At 41.0% G+C, this 14,287-nt stretch overlaps 1 pseudogene; it reads right to left on the bottom strand.

Moving 5' to 3' along the window:
* Positions 1 to 1,527: 1,527 nt before the first annotated feature.
* LOC102813264 lies at positions 1,528 to 2,044 on the bottom strand (annotated as a pseudogene).
* Between the last annotated feature and the right edge of the window lie 12,243 nt (positions 2,045 to 14,287).

Genomic DNA, 14,287 nt, shown 5'->3' with positions numbered 1-14,287 from the left:
CTTGCTTCTGCCACAAATTCCCCCAGCTGTGAGCCTTCCAACCTTCTAAGTATTCCTTTATATGTGGTTCAGAGTTCTGGGACCATCCCCTGAGCCTGCATGGTCGTGTATTCTGTGTTGTTGTTGGCGGAGCTCTCTGCTATACGTCCACCCGATCTGCCATCTTGTTTGTTCCTCGCCTTTTACATTTTTTATGTACTAGATATTTGATATTTTGTAAAATCACAAAATTTTTGTAAGTCCATAGATTTTCCCTCTCTTTTGACTAAAGTCTGTATGAGACCAAATAGTTTCTTGAAATTAAAATTTACTTTTCATTGTTTTTATTAAAAAGCAATAACAAACAGTAGAGGTCAGGGGAATTCCCAATTTACTTTGAAATTACCATACTTAATGCGTTATATATGACACATTTCCACTATTAGCTAAATGAGCTACATAATATTCTTAAAGATCAACCAAAGAAGAGAAAAATCTCATCTTCACTAATGACTTAGAACCAAAACTGTCTTTCAAAGGAGTAGTTTAACCTACTAACTATGTCTCTCAAAAGATCTTTCTTAGAAAGTAATATTCCTTCACTTTCATTCCTGAAATATTTCATACACTTAGCAAGTTATGAAAAATTGTTAGCCAAATATCAACTAGAATAAATTAGCTAAAATTAAATCACCTGTTTTGTTTATGCTGAGTACAAAACATTCTTAAAGCCTGTAAAGCACTTTTGACAAAAATAGCAGTTAATGGAAGGTAGACATGCAGTCACTAAAGCTGAAGTCTTACATAGTTCATAAGCAATTTGTTAACTCTGACAGCAAATAGGAAGGATAAAACTTAATATAAGGAACTTCATTCACAAAGCCATGGCATAATTTATATTTTTTAAATGGGATAATTCTATTAATCCCTAAACACTAACTAGAAATATTCAATTTTACCAAAATATCATCCAGAACTAGCCAAGAGTACTGCTGAAAGTTCTCTTTATACTTAGCAGTTACTGTGAAACCCTTCATCTGCTCGTCAATTAGAAATGGCTTACTTTCTGCCTTTCAATTATGTTTTGGAATTAAGTCAATGACCATTTAAATAATATATATTTTTGGTTATCCCTTAAAAATGTCATTACCAGTATACTGTACATATAGTATGTGTGTGTATATACATATAATATATAAAAGCTTGATTGAGATTGATTTTTCTATTATTCAGTCATACATTTGGTGGGCCAGTTCCAGTGACTGTTTGGAGCCAATGCAAGAAGCTCACATGCTTAGAAGCTCTTCAGCTCTTCCTTAGATTCAGGTCACTACTAGTCACTAATGCTGACAAAGACGTACTTTCTGATGTATCATCTTTCCTAAGGTTCAAAAATGATTCTCGAGTTATTTGAATCGCTTCTCTCAAACCTTTGTTTTCTTGTTCAAGTTGGAATATTCGTTTTTGTTCCTTACAACTCTGTTGCTCATCAGTTTCAATGGCTTTCCTCATTATTGCTGCCATTTCAGTTATTTGGTCAACATGTGCTTATAATTCATTCTGATTTGCTTCCAAGTGCCTCCACTCCAGTCCATGTTGAGGTGCTTCAAGGATAGGTCGAGACGTATCAAGGACGAATCCTTCAGAGATGTTACGATGTACCTTGTCAATCTTGGAGTGTTGCTCTTTTAGCTTCATTATTATACCTGGATCATCTTTTTTGCTTGCCATTAGTAGTCTAAGCATTTGTTCTCAGTATTTGCTCATTATAAATTCCAAAGCAGACTGATGTTCTTCCAGGGATGTACATAATTCTTTGTTCTCTTGTTGTAATTCTCTGATTGGTCTGTTTTCTTGCTGGATTCCCATAACTAATGTGGGCCATGGTCTGTGTCTTGCAACTTCATTAAGTTCTTGAATTTCTTCCTGGTACTGTTCCATTGCTTCTACTTGCTTACTGAGAGCTGTGGTTTGTTCAATGAGAGATTCTGCTGCATCATCATGATCTCTGTCTTTCAAGAAGAGTTTTGGCATTAGCAAGTGCCTTCTCAATTTTGCAACTCATTTCTAACAGAATACCTGTTCAGCTTCTCCAGCAAGTAGACGCAGACCCGGATAGAGTTAGTGGAGAGGTAGCGGCAGAGGGAGATGAGGTCATTATTGACCCCAGAAAACCTCCACTGACTGCCTCCTATAAGCGCTCCGTGAGCGTCCCAACATCGCGAGCTAGATTACTCTTGAGTTCAAGATTTGTATATCTGACTCAACATTTCAGTTTTATATTCAAGACAGAGAACTTAAATATACAACTGATGTCTCAAACTTAGCACACCCAAATGAAACTGTAGGTTTTCATTTCAAATCCAGTTTCTGTTCTGTTGTTAACTGCTACAGAGTTGACTTCCACACATGACAAACTTAGGTATCACTCAGTCCTGTCAGCTTCTCAATTGCCAGCATGTTTGAGGTCATCATTGTGGCTAAGATGCCAATCCATCTTGTGGGTCTCCCATGTCCTTGTTGACTCTCTACTTCACCAAACATGAAGATATCCTCCAGTGATGGATCCCTCTTAATTACAAGTCCAAGCAAGTAAGTCAAATATTGTTCTGTTGTGAACAATAAGGTTTTCATTGGCTCATGTTTGGAAGTAGATCACCAAGCCTTTCTTCCAGCGTTTAGTTTGGAAGCTCTACTGAAGCCTGTCTACAATGGGTGATCTTGCTTATTTGTATACCAGTATCTTGGTGATACTCGTGGCATAGCTGGAACATTACAGCAATGTACAAGTCACCACAGTATGACAAATTGACAGATGGGTGGTAGTTTCTTGCTTAGCCAATTTAGTAAATGTGTCATGCCAGCTTCGTGCACAGGCCCCAAACCTGGAGTCATGCTAGACTGTTTGTTCCTCACTCCCTTCATCCAATGAATTAGCCAGCCTCAATGACTTGCAACACACCCATTTCTCTCCACCCTCACCACCACCACCCTGATTCAGGCTTCCCCACCTTTCACATTTACTTGACTGAGGTTCTTTTCCGGTTGGTCTCAGCCTCCACTCTTGCCCCTAACTCACCTCCCACACTCAAACCAAGCTGGCTTAAAAAAATATAAACCAGATCAAGTCATGTCCCTGCTTAAGATCAACCAAAGTCTTTTTAATATAGTTAAAATCTACCTAAAGCCTTGCTAGGCAAGCCCTTGTGGCACAGTGGTTAAGCATTCAGCTGCTAACCAAAAGGTCAGTGGTACAAACCCTCCAGCCACTCCATGGGAAAAAGATGTTAACAGTCTGCCTCCATAAAGATTTACAGCCTTGTAAACTCTATGGGGCAGCTCCACTCTGTCTTGTAAGGTTCACTATGAATGGGTTTGGAAGGTTTAGTTTTTAAAAAAGCCTTGCTACTCAAAGACGAGCAATGTTGGGCTAATCCAGGAGCTAATCAGAGCTGTAGAATCTCATTCCCACCTGGGACCTGCTGAGTCAGAATCTGCATTTTAACAAGATTCTGTTCATGTGTGTAGGCACATTACTTTTTTTTTTTTTTTAAACTTTTTATTGTGAATTGAGTGAAGGTTTACAAACAAGATGATCAGTTTTACATTCAACCAATCATACACTTTGCTTCATCTCAATAATTACAATCCCCTCCAGGCAACAACAGTTATGCCTTTTCTTCCCTGTGGTTCCTATTTGTATTCCACTCACTTCCCATCCCTGCTCAACTTTGTCCTTGTGAAAATGTTGCCCTTTTGATTTTGAATGATTGAGCATTCCATGGTGATAATGCCTTACTAGTGTGATTGTTCCCGCTATAACCCTATCTACTGATTGGATGAAAATTGGACTGCAAGGGTGAGACCTGAAGGGTGGTTGAAGGCCATAGTCCCAGGTTCCTCCAGTCTCTTTCTGATCACTAAACTTGGTCTTTTCTTTGTTTTAAAGTTTTGTTCTATATTTTCTCCCACTCTATCTGGGATCTTCTGTGATACTTTTCAGATAGTGATAGTGGTAGCTTGGCACTGTTTAGTTCTTCTGGTCTCAGAGTCATGGAGACTGATGTTCACATGTTCTATTAGTCCATTGGACTAATGGATTCCAAGCCTCTTCATTTCTTATCACTCTTCTTTCTTCTGCACATGGAGAGACCAGTAGCTGCACATTAGATGGACACTTATGAGCTTTCAAGATCCCGTACACTACTCCTCAAAGTAGGATGTAGAACATTGTCTTTGTGGACTCTGTTATGCCAGTTGACCATGGTGTCCCCTGAGACTATGGTCCCCCCGATCCTCCAGGTCCAGCAACTCATTGCCTTAAGATGTTTAATAATATGTAAGAAATTTTCATCATTTTACCCACTGTATGCTCCACCACAGGAGTGGGGGCCTTCATACAATAATCACTGGACTGTGAACCACAAGGTCTACAGTTCAAGCCCACCAACCTTTCCATTGGAGAAAGATGAGGCTTTCTGCACCCACAAGATTTAAAACCTCAGAAACCCCATACAGGGTCCCTGTAAGTCAAACCAACTCCACAGTGCTTAACAACAACAACATGCTCAACCACATTTATAGTTGTGTTTGCAGGAAAGGTAAATTTGTTGTTGTCAAGTGCTGTCGAGTCGGTTCCGACTCATAGTGACCCTGTATAGGGTTTCCAAGGAGCAGCTGGTGAGCTTGAACTGCCGACCTTGCAGTTCAAATGGCTTTGCAGTCTTGCATACTAACCCACAGCACCACACCAGGAAAGGTAAATAGTCATGTACAAATCTCCTTCAAACTCATATATTTGTGGGATATATAAATATAAATGTATATATCCCAGTCTTCCTCCCTTATGTACTCAGCCTATGTCTCAGTCTATAGATCTACATACAGAGCACTGTTGTTCCCTGATTATGTATATATTGTTATTTCCTTGTATCCCCTTTAGCCCTTCCATACCTCCCTGTGTCTTCACCTATCTTCATCACTCTTTTGCCACCTTCCCCCTTCTTGTTTATTGCCCTCCCCATCACCTGAACTAACATGTGTCTACCCACTAGGCAGTGAATTATTCTCCCTTCCCTCCCACCCATGTAACCAACAAAGAATGCTTCTTTTAGTATGAAAACCTCTTCTTAAGGTTTAGCAATAATGATCTCATACAATATTTGTCCTTTTGTGATTGGCTAATTTCACTCAGCATAATGTCCTCCAGGTTCATTCGTGTTATGAGGAGCTTCGCAGATTCATCGTTTTTCTTCAACACTGCAGTGTTTCATCGATACACATTTTGATAAGTGCATGATCTGGTCCCTTCTAATTTTTGACAGCTGGCACTCTTCCCCTACCTTTAGGTTACACTGGTCTCATGTATGTCACCCTGTTTCTTTGCTATGTCAAACACGCAGTCATCTTAGGGCCTATGCATAGCCAGTTTGTTTTCTTTGAACATCTCTTTCTGATTCTTTATACAGCCAGTTCTTCCTCATTATTCAGGTCTTAGTTTAAATGTCACTCTGCAGAGATGTTTTCAGTGACCACCCTATTGAACGCAGTTCTCCACCTCTCCTCACTATTAATTCTTTTTCAGTTTGCCCTATTTGGTTTCATTCAATCCCCTTATCTCTATCTGCAATGGTTGTGCCTTTCCTCTGCTTACTTCTTACTTGTCTTTTCCTCACCCCTCTATAAGGTAAAATGAATGCAGGAGTCCTTATCTGTCCTGCTCACTCTTGTTACCTGTTGCTTTGATGAGTGGAAGTAGAAGTGAAGCAATGAAGAGATGGACTGAGTTTGAACATATTCCATTGGCACCTATCGAACTGGCCCATGGAAACTATGAATGAGAGAGAGAAAGGGCTGGCTGGTCTGAAGTCCTGATAGGGATGAACTGACCAGAATCTGACAGAATGAAGAGAAAGATATTTGATAGTATAAGCCGGGATAGATTGCTGCAATTTGATGGTTTGCTCTGGACTAGAGTTTGCTTTAGATGTAGATGTTCAAAGTTTTAGCCAGAGCAAAAAATTCTTCTGATTAAAGGACATGTTTATCTTCTCAGAGTACTGGTTTGATGTTCTTATTGTTGTTAGGTGCCATTGGATCAGTTCCAACTCATAGCAACCATATTTATAAGAGAATGAAACACTGTCTGGTCGTGCATCATCCTCATAATTGTTGTTAGACATGAGCCTGTTGTTGTAGCCATGATATCAATCCATCTCATTGAAAGTCTTCCTCTTTTGTGCTTACTACTTTATCAAGCATGATGTCCTTTTCCAAGGACTAGTCCCTCCTTGAAAGCATTCCCAAAGTACGTGAGCCAAAGTCACACCATCCATGCTTCTAGGGGACAGTCTGACTGTCCTTCCAAGACAGACTTGTCTATTCTTCCAGCACTCCATGGAACTTTGAGTATTCTTCACTAACATCATAATTTAAAATGCTTCACTTCTTCACTGGTCTTCTGTATTCATTGTGCAGTTTTTGAATGCATGTAAGGTAATAGGAAATCTGATGATTTGTGTAAGGTTCACTTTAGTCCTCAAAGTGACATTTTTGCTCTTTAACACTTTCAAAAGGTCTTTTGCAGCAGATTTGACCAGTACAGTACTTCATTTGGTTTCTTTACTGCTGTTTCCATGAGCATTGATGAAATGAAATTGATAAAATGAAGCTCTTTACAACGTCAATCTTTTCTTCATTTATCATGATACTGTTTATTGGTCCAGTTGTGATGATTTTTGCTTTCATTACTTTGAGTTGTAATTCATATTGAAAGTTGTAGTCTTTGATCTTCAGAAGTAAGTGCCTCAAGTATCTCTTCATATTCAGCAAGCAAGGTAGTGTCATCTACATATCACAGGTTGCTAATGAAACTTTCTCCAATACTGACACCTAGTTCTTCGTCATATAGTCCAGCTTCTCAGGTTATTTGCTTAGTACACAGATTGAGTAAGTATGGTGAAAGGATACAACTCTGATGCACACCTTTTCTTGTTTTAAGCCACCCAGTATCCCATCATAGTGTTGGAACAATGGCCTGAGGGTCTATGCACAGGTTCCACATAAGCACAGTGAAGTATTCTGGAGTTCCCATTCTTCTCAATGTTAATGCATAATTTGTTGTGACCTACATAGTCAGATGCCTTTGCATAATCAATAAAGCACAAGTAAACATCTTTCTGGTATTCTTTACTTTGTGCCAAGATCCATCTGATATTAGCAATGACACACTTTGTTCCATGTCCTTGTTTGAATTTGACTTGAATTCCTGGCAGCATCCTGTCTATGTACTGCTGTAACCATTTTTGAATTATCTTCAGCAACATTTTACTTGCATGTGATACTAATAATATCGTTTGATTATTTCCACATTCCTTTGGGTCACCTCTTTTTGGAATGGGTATAAATATGAATCTCTTAAATTTGGTTGGCCGGAGTCTTCCAAATTTCTTGGCATAGACTAGTGAGTGCTTCCATTGCTTCATCAGTTTGTTGAGACTCTTCAGTTGTTATTCTCTCAATTTCTGGAGCCTTGTTTTTTGCCAGTGCCTTCAGTGTAGCTTGGGCTTCTTCCTTCAATACCATTGGTTCTTGATTATATATTATGGCTCCATTGCTATTCATAAGGTTTTCAGTGGCTAATCCTTCAGAAATGGGCCGCCTGTTCCTCATTCTTAGTTTATGGCACTGTAGCATCACCACTGAACTGTGAACCACAACATTGGCAGATCAAACCAACCAGCTGCTCCTTGGAAACCCTATACAGGGTTGCTATGCGTTGGAACCAGGTTGATGGCACTTAACAACAACAACAGTTAGTCTTAGTTTGGAAGCTCTGCTGCAACCTGTCCATCATGGATATCTTTAGCATCGCAGCAACACACAAGCTACCACACAGTACTACAGACTCACAAATGACACGTGGATCGGGCCGGGCAACTTGAACACTGGCTATCTAAAACAGGGGAAGACAAAGGCATGAAAGGGCTGGCTTGCATGCTTTTGTGGGTGTGCTTACACTCAAAATGAAGGAGAATAAGGGTAGATCTCCACTGAATAGATTTCTCTTTTCCTGATGGATCTGGGGAAGAAAGGATGGAGGAAGATCCTGACAAGATTATGATTCATTTGTGCATGTTGATTGTTAATATAGTTAACGGTGATTATAAAAACTGTAATTGCAGAGTCTGTGAGTGTGGAAGAATAGAGCAAGTGCTGGAGCACAGTGGCTGAACCCAAAGGCCCTTAAAAGTTTTGTTAGGCTGACATGTTGTGAAGCTCAGAGCAAAGGAATAATCAACCTCTCAGTTAAATTTTATCAGAGACTAGAGGAGTGAAAACAAACTTTTGGAGATGGAGATCCTGACAAGGTCAGATGGTCACCTACAGCAGACCTGAATGCGAGTACCTGAGTTAGCTCACCTTTAGGACTCTGCCTTATTGAAAGACTAATTGTTAATAACTGTTTTAGACTGGTAAAATAACTGGCTGTTGTTACGTCCTGTTGAGTCGGTTCTGACTTATAGTGACCGTGTATAGGATTTCTGAGGAACAGCTTGTGGGTTTGAACCAATCGCCTTGTGGTTAGCAATACAGTGCTTATCCTATAGTGCCTCACCAGGACTGCAGTGATGGTTGTTGTTGTTGTTAGGTGCCATCGAGTCAGTACCGACTCATAGTGACCCTATGCATAGCAGAACGAAACACTGCCCGATCCTGGGCCAACCTCACTATTGTTGCTATGCTTGAGTCCATCAATGCTGCCACCTGGCCAATGCATCTCGTTGGGGGTCTTCCTCTTTTTCTCTGACCCTCCAGCTTACCAAACATGATACCCTTTTCCAGTGACTGGTCCCTCCTGACAATATGTCTGAATTATGAGAGACCAAGTTTGGCCATCCTGGCCTCCAGGGAGCACTCTAGCTGTACTTCTCCTTCAAGTAAGAAAGGGATAATGGTAGAAGAGTCAGGGTGTGGCCCATGGTGCAATGAATTTCTTAATATGGCCCTTCTAACTATTGCCTTAGTTGCTGTTTGTTGTTCAGTGCTGTCTAGTCAGTTACAACTCATAGTCACCCTGTATAGGGTTTCCAAGAAGCAGATGGTGAGTTTGAACCAAACTTGTGGTTCAAACCAAACTTGCAGTCCAGTGCTTATCCTATAGCACCACACCAGGACTCCATAGTCTTGGTAACTTCCACCAAATGACTGAATGAGACTATGCAAACTAGGTGCTTGTGGCCCACCAAAGGAGTTTGAAAGTTTGCTAAGAATGCAAATAAAGTACATGGCCCCTTTGTGGGGGTTGTTGTTATTGTTGTTAAGTGCCATTGAGGAGTCGGTTCTGACCCATAGCAACCCTATAGAAGGTTTCCTAGGAGCAACTGGTGAGCTTGAACCACCAACCTTTCAGTTCAAACCGACTTTGCAGTCTAGTGCATTAACCCATAGCACCACACCAGGACTCCCTTTGTGGGGGTAGAACAATGCAAATAAACTTTATGGAATCCTAATGAAAAGATTGGTCTGTTTTGCCATCCTGTTAGGTTTAAACAGAGTCATCTCAGAAGTGTAAAGAGGAGACCTCATGACCACCAAGAAGAAGAGACAAGACTGGAGCATGTCCTATTGACCCAGGATCCCTGTACTAGCAGCCTTCTAGACTGGTAAGAAGAAACTGTCCTGATTGCAGAACTGTATCCTGAGCCATTTTTAATTCTGAATTATCACCTGTTACTTCCCTCACAGCCTCTATAGGCCTGAGTGTTGTCTGTGAGTTCTATGTGGCTATTCCACTGAATTATCAAACACAGCAGAGAAACAGAGTATCTTGAGAGTAACAACTGTGTCAGAATTGGTAGAAAGGTTGGAGAAAGGACATATATTTGACCTCTGCCTCATAGGAATCAGCCCTGAGCTGTTGATGTTGATGGTTCTCCTCCACCTTTGAGAAGTTAGACTTGGAGATCTGACGCCTCCACCACATCATTTTTATACCTATGGACTGGAAAAGTGCCCTAATAAATTTTTTTTTTAAGAAGTAACAACAATACTTAGGTCTTTCCTCTGTGCCCCTCCTTTCTGTTCCATCATATCTATAGTTTTTCAAGCTCTGGTCTGAAGATAGATCAGGCTGTCAGAGTTCCTGGTTGTCCTGAATTGAATTGTGCCCTACCTGCCCACCCAAACACATGTCAACTAGGCTGGTCCATGATTCTCAGTGTCATATAGTGTTACGTGATAAACCAATAAGAAGGTTAAAGGTGAGGTTCAGTACCTGTAATCCCATTACAACCCTGATTCCCTGTAAGTGGAGTTTCTCTGGGGTGTGGGCTGCAACACCTTTTATCTTACAAGACAGAAGCAAGCAATGATCAAAGGGATCACTGAGAAGGAAAGAAGAGACGGCAGTGGACCTGGCATCCCTGCATGAGAAACTCCTAGAACCAGGGGAAGATTGATGCCAAGACACATGGAACTCTCCAAGGAATGCTGTACCTAAAGATGCTGAAAGGAAATGAGGGTCTTCTGCCTAATCTGTGTGCTGACAGAGATAGCCTTCCCCTAGTGTTGGCTGGCACTGTGATGTTGGACTTCTAGTCTCCTAAACTGTGAGAGAATGCATTTCTGTTTGTTAAAGCCATACAAGTGTGATGTTTATGTTATAGTAGCACTAGATAACTGATTGTCATGAATTAAAATGTGTCCCCTGGTTCTTGAAATTTTCTACTTCTCCAGGAATTGCCCTTGCCCACTGCCAGTGAAGAAATGAGGCTTTCACAACATTTAACCTAACAACTGTGGGGGAACCCTGACAAAGCCCAAATCATAATTACACTGAACTGCCAACACAATAACTCTTTTTTTTTAAGTTTTTATCGTGAATTGAGTGATACTTTACATGGGAGAACATCAGTTTTCATTGTTATGATTATAATCTCCTCCATGCATCATCATTTAACAATATTTGCTTCCATTCCCACTGGGGTTTTTTTTGGGGGGCGGGGGAGGGAATGTACACAAAAACACTCAGGCATATATAGTAATTTAAACAATCAAAGGGCACATTCTGCAAGCCTGCCTCCTGGCTGCCGGCACACAGTCCCTCTCTTTCCATGAGTCCAGAGTCCTCAGCTGTTCATGTGAAACCTGTTCATAGAGCAAGAGTCAGTCATTCAAACAGAACAAGGGGTTACTGCATGATTTAAAATCAAGAAAGGTGTGCATCAGGGCTATGTCCTTTCATCATAGTTATTCAATCTGTATGCTGAGCAAATAATCCTAGGAGCTGGACTATATATAGGAGAATGGAGCATCAAGATTGGAGGAAGGCTTTTTAAACAACCTGTGATATGCAGAGGACACAACTTCACTTTCTGAAAAGAAAGAAGTCTTGAAGCAATTACTGATGAAGATGAAAGAATACAGCCCTCAGTATGAATTTCACCTCAACATAAAAAAAACAAAAATCCTCACAAGTAGACCAATAAGCAGCATCATAATAAATGGAAAAAAAAGCTTGAAGTCATCAAGAATTTTGTTTCATTTGGATCCACAACTAATGCCCAGGGTAGTAAGCAGTCAAGTAATTCATCAACTTACTGCCTTGGGCAAATCTCCTGCAAAAGGCCTCTTCAAGTGTTCAAACAATTTTCACTTTATGACTAAGGTGCACCTGACCCATGCCATAGTATTTTCTATCGCGCAGTGGGCTAAGCAATGGGCTGCTATCCAAAAGGTCAACAGTTGCAACTTACCAGTCACTCTAGGGAAGAAAGATGATGCAGTCTGCTTCCATAAAGATCTGCAGCCTCAGAAACCCTCCGGAGCAGTTCTAATCAGTCCTATAGGATAACTACAAGTCAGAATCCACTAGAAGGCAATGAGGTTTTTTTGGTTTCATTCACGTGCATGTGAGAGTTGAACAATTAATAAGAAAGACTGAAGAATTGTTGCCTTTGAATTATGTCAAAGCATCATTGTCACAAAAAATTCTCCTTAGAAACAAGGATGGCAAGACTTTGTTTCACAGACTTTGGACTCATGTGGGATGTATCTTGAGTCACAGCCTCACAAGAGGGAGTGACTCAAGTCCCACCCCTACTTAAGTCCCACCCTACTTAAATCCCACCCTTACTTATGTCACACTCTTATTCAAGTGACACCATTACTCAAGTGACACCCTTGCTTAAGTTATGTTTTTTATCTTACAAGTGATAGAAGGAGAGAGAAGCAAGCAAAGAGAAGTGATCTCATTGACACCAAAAAAGAAGAGCCAGGAGTAGAGTGCATCCTTTGGACCCAGGACTCCTGTGCTGAGAATCTCCTAGACCCAGAAGAAGATTGATGCCAAGACACATGGAGCTCTCTTAGGGCCATAGGGCCATAGATGTTAAAAGGAGACAGGGACCTTCCCTCAGAGTCAACAGAGAGAGGAAGCTTCGCCCTAGAGCTAGTGCCCTGAATTTGGACTGCTAGCTTCCTAAAGTGAAAGAATAAATTTCTATTTTTTAAAGTCATCCACTTGTATTTCTGTTAAAGCAGTATAACATAATGAAGACATACAGTCCATGGCCTCCATTGTCTTCCTGTCTGGGATTCCCCAAATGTTGTGGATGGGTGGAGTGACCCAGGCTGTACCTGGGAAGCCATTGTGTCCTGAGTTATGTACCTTGCCGGATGTATTGTCTCCTATCCTGGGAAGGCTCTGTTGTTGACTATTCAGTCCTGTTCTCCTACTGCTCCTCGCCGGATCTCAAATGTTAGTCATTTTCACTATATACAGCTAACCTTCAATCCTCTGCCCATAAGGCAGAGGGACACTCACATTGCTCTGACTGTTCTTGATACTGGTCTAACATTAAATATCTAGTGGTAAAAAACATGTGCCTTGGGCTTAAATACCAGACCCACCTCTTATTAGCCGTTGTTGTTGTTAAGTGCCATCTAGTCAGCTTCAACCCATAGCAATCCTGTATAGGGTTTCCAAGGAGCAGCTGGTGAGCTTGAACCGGTGGTGACCTTGTGGTTCAAACCAACTTTGCAGTCCAGCGCATTAGCCCACAGCACCACAAGTCCATTGGCTGAGTGATCTTGGACAAATTACTGAGCCTCTGAGCTAGTTTTGCATTCTGCCTTCAAGGAATGAATGGAAAAGTCTCTATACTTAATAACTGCTTATCAGCACACCCTTTACCTCTTGGCCCAGACACAGAGACAATGTCTTGTGATTCAGCTTTCTTTCTGGGGAACTGCACATAGTCAACCCCAAAGTCCAAAAGCTGACAAGAGCAGGTGACAAAATAAAGAGTAACAGAAATCCCTAATGACAAGGGAGAAGGGACAAGGCAGCCGGTATTCCTTGCAGTACTCAGAGAAGATTCTCCTGGGCTGTGAGAAAACATGCAGGCCTGGCACACGGTGGGTTCAGCCTCCACCTTCAGAATCCTCTGTCATTGTTGTTAGCTGTTGATGGTGACAACATGCACAATGGGATCAAACCGTTTTGATACATAGAGTTTTTATTTGTTGACTTTCGAAGTAGATCATCAGGCCTTTCTTCCAAATCTGTCTTGATCTGGAAGCTCTACTTCTGAAAGCATTCAGTATCACAGAAGCATATAAACATTCACAAACACATGAGGTGTTTGTCTTGAAATCAAACCTGGGTCTCCCATATGGGAGGTAAGAATTCTAGCATGACACTACTGCTGTCCTCTTCATAATCCTCTCCTTCCCTTTAAAACTCTCTGCCTATGCCAGTTTGTCATTTTCCCTTAGGCAAAATTGTTTCAACACAAACCTGGGCATGCATATAGACTCTTAAATATGCAAATAGTTTTAAGTCAGGTTCCTTGTTAAATGGTTAAATATGTCTCATCATTTAACAAGAGTTTAATGCTTTTATTGAGAAATGGAAGACTGCCTTTCAACTCATTATAAAACACATCTCAAGGAAGATGTTAATATGGGTGGGGTTGTCAAGGAAAGCACCAGGAATTTCCAAAGAGCAGGATGTTGAGGCTGACAGTCCTTCTTTTGCCCTATTTGCAGATACAGAGTACAAATTACCATGGAGGAATTGAATCTGTGAGGCTCTAACTTGAACCTGCCTCTAACTGAACCTGGCCCATGACTCTCTGGAAGGGCCTGGTCAAAGTGCAGTCACAGCTAGTTTTCTCTCTGCTCTGCTTGGACACCTGGAGTCCAGGTTTCCCTAGCCTGTTTTCAGAAGAAAACCATCATCCAAATTTAAAATCTGAGATCTAATGCTGGTGGGTGGTTGTGGAGATATGCAATATATAGTTTT

The sequence above is a fragment of the Chrysochloris asiatica genome, unplaced genomic scaffold, assembly GCF_000296735.1.
Source record: "Chrysochloris asiatica unplaced genomic scaffold, ChrAsi1.0 scaffold00379, whole genome shotgun sequence".
Taxonomy (NCBI): domain Eukaryota; kingdom Metazoa; phylum Chordata; class Mammalia; order Afrosoricida; family Chrysochloridae; genus Chrysochloris; species Chrysochloris asiatica.
This window is presented reverse-complemented; position numbering and strand designations above follow the sequence as displayed.